The sequence below is a fragment of the Zingiber officinale genome, chromosome 3B (genome assembly GCF_018446385.1).
Source record: "Zingiber officinale cultivar Zhangliang chromosome 3B, Zo_v1.1, whole genome shotgun sequence".
NCBI lineage: Eukaryota > Viridiplantae > Streptophyta > Magnoliopsida > Zingiberales > Zingiberaceae > Zingiber > Zingiber officinale.
The window spans coordinates 49,930,299-49,937,093 of record NC_055991.1 but is presented as its reverse complement, the minus strand read 5'-3'; the positions used below and the strand labels follow the sequence as shown (position 1 = coordinate 49,937,093).

Below are 6,795 nucleotides of genomic sequence, written 5' to 3'. Positions count from 1 at the left end.
TTTAGGATTTTACTGTAGCGTTACTGTAGCAGTACTGTAGTGTTACTGTAGCAGTACTATAGCAGTCGACTGCATGTTTTAGCAGTTGACTGGTGCAGTCGACCGTTCAATCGACTGGGATCGAACAGAATACTTGTGTTCGTTCGGTCAGTGTGGAGCAGTCGACTGCTAGTTTTAGAAGTCGACTAGTATTGAGCCATTGGGATGTAATGGTCAAATTTTCACAGAGGACAGTCGACTGCATGTTTTGGCAGTCGACTGGTAGGCGGGGTTTTCAACCCGCGGGCTTTATAACCAAAGCTTGGGAGCATGGTTATAACTGACGAAATTAGTGGTGGTAAACCCTAATTAGTAGTCTACTAGTCTCAAGAGTCTTGGTTGGTGTTGTAGTGAGGTTTCTCCACCCACAAGGAGCGACTTGAGATAGCCAAAGTTTGTCGGGGGCTAATCTACCGACGGATCGGGATCATCCACCTCAAGGACACGCCGTGGAGTAGGATCCCTAATATCGGAACCACGTTAAACGAACGTGTTAGCAGTTTGCATTTCCTTTCTTACTTTTAGTCTTTAGCTAGTTTGTTGTTTGTATTTTCGCTACACAAGCTAACAAGTGTAGGAAGCAAGGATTTGGGGGTGTCATCTATCCAACCCCCCTTTTAGGATTAGGAAGTATTTGTAATGTGATGGAGATGTAGAACTATGTAGATTCGTCATATTTCTATTCAATGACTTGTTATGCCTTGTTCATGATGAATTATGTGTGTGGCATATTCATATTTCTTTGCATGCTTTGTTGATTGATGTGGAGGATTGTTAATCACGCAAAGGGGAAGCCCTAGAGCGTATTGACCAAGGTGCCCTAATAACAGGGGTAACCCTTTTCGGACGTCTAGGACGTTCCCTTAAATGGAGAAGCAAACCCTTAGGAATTGCTACTCTCGTAGAAAGAGTGCTCGAGATCGTATACCCGAGGGGCCCTAGTGACAAGGGTAACCAGTTCACGGACGTCTAGGGCATTCTCTTGAAAGGAGAGGCAGTTCCTCCATAAGGAAGTAGGAAATTGTACCAAATCTTTACCTTTATCCTTATTGTTATTTACTAGACATGTATTCCTGTGATCTACCAAGGCACCCTCATGACAGTGGTTAACCGTTACAGGATTTCATAGGAATTGTCTCTATTCGATACTTAGGGATATTGACCAATTTAACTTCCTGCAAGATCATGGACATAGAGGGTAGAAACTAAGCAATCTATGTAATACCTCCTAGTATTATAAAGAAACCGAAATCCTAGAATCCATCTCCCAAAGTTCATTCCCTCCAAGATCAATTCTCTCTCTCTCCTCTTTCTTCGTCTCAACCTTCTTTCCCTCTCTTTAATCACACTCGTTAGTTCGTAAGCGTCAAAGCCAACTTTCGACTGTCTAGATAACTTACTTAGTGATATCTCTAGTGCTTAATTAGCATTCCCTGTGGTTCGACAATCTTATATATTACTGACGACGAATCCGTGCACTTGCGGAATCGTAACAAGTTTTTAGCACCGTTGCTGGGGACAGTTCGCATTAACATCAGTAGATTAGCAATTTAGTGTATCTAGACTTGTGAATAGTTTTTTCTTTTCCATTTTTCATAATTCAAAAAAAAAAATTCTGCATTTTCTTTCTTGTCTTTAAATTCTACATTTATTTATTTTTATCAATTTAAATTCTGTATTTTGTTTCTTGTTTTTTTTTCATATAGCATTTTATTTCTTATCTTTAATCCTTTATTTTTGTTTTTACTCAATTTTTTTTTCTTTAGCACTAACATGTCAAGCAGGCCCTTAAGAGATTTCTCGGCACCTATTTCTACAAGATTTATGTCTCGCATTGTGCAGCCTCATATTGAAGCAGAAAATTTTTAACTAGACGCATAGTTAATTTTCATGATACAAGGTTACAAAGTTGGAGGAGAAGTATCAGAAAATTCTTATCTACACCTTGAGACATTTCTAGAGCTTTGTGGTATGGTTAATTGTGAAGGAGTGTCAGCAAATGCAGTTCGATTGATGACATTTCCTTTTAGTATCAAGGATAAAGAAAGGACTTGGTTATATTCTCTCCATCCTCAAAGCATCACAAGTTGGGAACAATTGGAGAAGTAATTTCTGAATCATTTTTTTCCTTTGAGTAGAACAATTTATATGAGGAATTGCATCACAAATTTTGCTCAGGCATATGGAGAATCATTATTTGAAGCATGGGACAGATTCAAGGGTCTACAAAAGATAGAGCCCTCATCATGGTTTGAAAAAATAGCTGACCCTGCACATATTCTATATGGGAATTTATTTCTCATATAAGTGTTTGTTAGATTCATCAGCTGGAGGTTCTTCTATGGACAAGAATGTAGACGAAGCATATATGTTAATTGATCAAGTGGCATTGAACTCCATGAATGGTCGAACAAAAGTTGGATGGAATCTCCCTCAAAAATTCAAGAAGTCCATGACATAAATGTAAGAGAGCTTGTCAAACAAAATGCAGTTCAACTACCCAAGAATGTTGAAATTCACAAGTCACAGAATGAGGAGTTCAAACATTTGGGGGAAAAGATTAATAGCATAGTTTCAAAATGGTTCAAGGAAGACCTTCCTCCTACACAGATAGGATCTAGTGTAGATGATAATGATATTAAGTTGAGAAGTGGCAAGAATCATGAAGAACTACTGAAGAAGGATTTGATTAGAATTGAGGAGAAGAATAATAGAAGACCTCAAGAACTCAGTTTCATTGCTCCAGGAAGTTCCCAAAGGTCACAAGTACCTTTCCTTCAACTATTGATCACACCTACACTAGATAAGCAAGTTGGACCTCCTCCGCAAGCTCAAAGGGAATATGGGAAAAAGGAAGTACCTTTCCCAAGACCTTCACTAAAGGTTCCTTTTCCACAAAGGCAAGTGAGGGTCAATGAAAATGAAGACTTTGGCAAATTCTGTGACATTAATATGGTTGAGTGTAGATTTCTAGATGTATATGAAGATGAGGACTCTTCAGATGAGGATTGTGATGATAATACAGTGGATAACAAGTTCTCATATTTACCTTCTGGGTTTACAGGGTGTTATGATGAAATTGAATTTTCAGATGATGAATGTGATGTGGTAGATCAACTTAAAACTGTAAATGAAGTTAGTGATCCTCCTATAGATGATTCTCCCACTGAGGATATTGATGTTGGTTTATTTTTTGATGCTTGTGTTGATGATGATGTTATGAAAGGAAGTGTAGGGAACTGTGTTGTGGAACCATCATCTCAAGAATCACCTCCTTTATCCATACATCCTTATGAGATTATGAGAGTTGCAAGGATTGAACATGTTGTGGACCAATGCGTAGGGACTTGTGAAATAAAAGCAAAGCCCCAAGAATCATCACTTTTAGAGGCACCACCACTTGAGCCAGAGCTAGAGCCAATACAAGATTCAGAAGTCACATCCACATGTTTAGAACTTTCAGGTATCTCTCAGCAAAGCAAGGTTAGTATCTTTTGTGATCTTTTGAAAAATTTCATAGATGTACCAATAGTAGATTTTGTTGGATGTGATTCAATTTGTGATACATACTCAGTTCATCTTAATAAGGTTCTAGTTCTATCTAATATAGCATGCTTGGGAGAGGTATGTTTTTATTTTGGGTATGCAGATTTTCATTGGGCCTATATTTGGAAGCTTAGACTAAACCGTCTTCGACCACCTGAAAGAACTTCAAAGTAGATGAAGATGGAGAGAGTTATACTTTACTCTGTAGCTCCTTTGATGAAAGCTCTCTCCATAATAAGAGCCCTTGGTAGGGAGGGGGGTGTTGAAATATCTTACCCCTCCAAGAGCGAGATTTCATTGAATCTAATGAGGTGATCGAGCTAATGACCTTAAACAAGCGCTTCTTGGGAGGCAACCAAGTTCTTTCTTTTTTTTATTTATGTCTTTAGTTATTTCTTGTTTTCAGTTCTTTCCTCATAATAAGCATGTATCCTCTACTTAATTTTTGTTATCAATTTTCTTTTATAGGACTCAGATTAGGAGTGCAATCACATGATGGAGAAGTTAATAACATGGGCATTTGGCACACATCATTTGGTAACTTCTCTTACTTTTAATCTCCTCCACATTATTTTTAGTTTTCATTGGGACAACGAAAAGTTTAAGTCTGGGGGGCTATATTAGATGCATTTTGTTTAGTTTAGTGTTTGCTTATTTCTTTTGCATAATAAATTTTTCCTAGTTGCATCATTCATCACATCATGATTGTTTGTTCCTTAATACAAAATATTAGCACGTTTCATCTAGATATTTATGTTGTGTGATTTGGTATGCTAGTAAGTCTATTGATCTTTATTTTCCTATCCATAGTAGTATGAAGTAAGCATTGTTATTACAAGAAGAATTTGAATGTTGGCCTAGTTTTAGGATCTCTTCACATTATGCTTGACTTTGATGGTAGATATTTTTTAAAATAGTCATGATTCATAGAACCGGACTAGTACTTTTGCTTCTATGATATCTCTCAACTACATTTTGATTACTGGATAAACTCAGATCATGTAATCTCATTTGGAAAAATCAATCCTCAAAAAAAAATAAATAAAAGTTTGTTCAAGTTTGATATTTTGCAAACAATAAAAAAAAAAGAAGGAAAAAAATAAGGGATAAAAAAAAATAGTTATCGTGAGTGGAAACTAGTAATTCACCCCTTTGATACCGAGTTAGGTTATTGGGGAAATAAATGTTATGTTTCTCTTGATACTGAGTATTCCTTTGAGACCTTGTGTAGATGATGCATAGCATTTTTGAGGGGAACGAAGCTTGCTTGTGGCAGGTAAGTTCCTATCGCCGGAAGTATGAGGAACATGGTTAAATGAAAAATTGACTAGGCTTAGAGGTTGACACTTGAAAAAGTTAAGCAACTTATTACACTGAACACGGAAAACTTCTACTTAGGTCACACTCAAATAATTTTTGTATCATGTTCATCAATGAAACTATATGATAAGTTTATATTGATTCATTAGGGATTATTACATGCCATCTACACACATAAATCTAGATTACGGGTTTTGCTTGAGGACAAGCAAAGGTTCAAGTCTGGGGTGTTATGTGCATAGATCTTATGATCATTTATACATGTTTTGACGCACACTCACTTACTTTATTCACGTATATTCTGTGCATTTTCACCTCTCTTAGCATATATTCAGTATAAATACTCTTTTGTTCGGAGATCTGCTCTTTATTTGATTTTGTGTTGACAGAGACAACTTTCATAGCAAAAACAGTTATTATCGACACATTGGAACGAGGCAGAGAACACAGTCGTGCAACATTGCATGACCATATGGCCAAACAGAGGAAGAACATGGCATGGTCGTGCATCCAAACAGAGGTGGATCTTTGCATGACCATGCAAACCTGCACGGTCGTACCCCCCCCCCCCCCCAACGACCAGCAACTAAGCAATGCATGGTCGTGCAATCCTGCATGGCCGTGCCGAGGAGCAGAGCCCCAGATCCACACGGTCGTGCCAATTAGCACGACCTTGCAATGCGGCCATAGGCAGAAGAAGGCACGGTCGTGCCACATCTGCACGGCCGTGCCCAGGAGCAGAGCCCCATATCCACACGGTCATGCCAATTGGCACGATCGTGTAGTGCGACCAGAGGCAGAAGAAGGCACGATCGTGCCACCTCTGCATGGTCGTGTCGCGACACCCGTGACCTAATCTATATAAGGGTCAAGAACCCTATTCGTGGGGTTTTTCGAGCCGTAAAAACCACTTTTTGCATTGCGGAAACCCCGAATCCCAAGCCACTGGATCCTTGCGAAGTTATAAAATTTTGTAAAAACTTCGTGTACATGTTTTCTAGCCTAGATCTACACTAGATCTACAAGGAAGAGACTTATACCTTTGTAGCGAAGCCCTTCGCGTATCCCACTCGTCCAAGGTTCGCCGGATCTCAAGGTTGTCAAGTGTACAACCCTCTATGTGTATCCACACGAACAAATCGATGGAGAGAACCTCTAAAGATGTGCTAGCAACCTTAGAGGATCAGCAATGGTGGAGGAGAGGGAGAGAAGAAAGGTAGAGAGGAAGAAGAAGGAGGTTACATAAAGTACCAAATGCTCCAATAATATGGCCGACCACATCAAAAGGGGTTTTAAACCTCCATAGGATACAAAGGGTCACAACTCTTGGTCTCCCTCATGAGGTGGTACACACACATAAGTGGCCTTGATGATGTGGTACATTATCATTAGTCCACTTAATGCCAACTCACAAATGAGGTGGCAATGGTCAAGTCAAACTTGACCTTTCATCTTCCTCTCAAGTCAAGTCAAACTTGACCACTTATCTCCCATGGTTGATCAAATCTAACCATTGGTTCAAGTCAATTTTAATTTAATGAATCTATATTCATTGAATTAAATTGGCTCAATGAGTCTAAGTCCAAATTAGACTCATTTAACACATGAACCAAATTGAGTCCAACTCAATTAGTTTGCTTTGGATTACTCTATACTCTTGGTTCATCAAATGAACCTAATCTCCATCTAATTGCCCTTTGTGTGTGACCCTATAGGTTCTTGTAACATTGGCAATGCTCCTAAACCCTTTTAGAAGCATAAGTAATGAGCGGTATCTAGTAACACATCATTACTACCCAAGTTACAAGAATGTTGAGATCCAACATTACCTTGTGACTACTAATTGTGACTCTTCACAATATATGACAAGTGTCCTTCTATCCTTGACAT

General features: G+C 38.6%; 1 non-coding gene across 1 annotated transcript; it reads right to left on the bottom strand.

Annotated features, from left to right (window-relative positions):
• Positions 1 to 2,185: 2,185 nt before the first annotated feature.
• On the bottom strand, positions 2,186 to 2,292 carry LOC121968788. Its single transcript, XR_006108324.1, has one exon. It is a non-coding gene; the product is annotated as a small nucleolar RNA R71 (small nucleolar RNA).
• Positions 2,293 to 6,795: the final 4,503 nt, after the last annotated feature.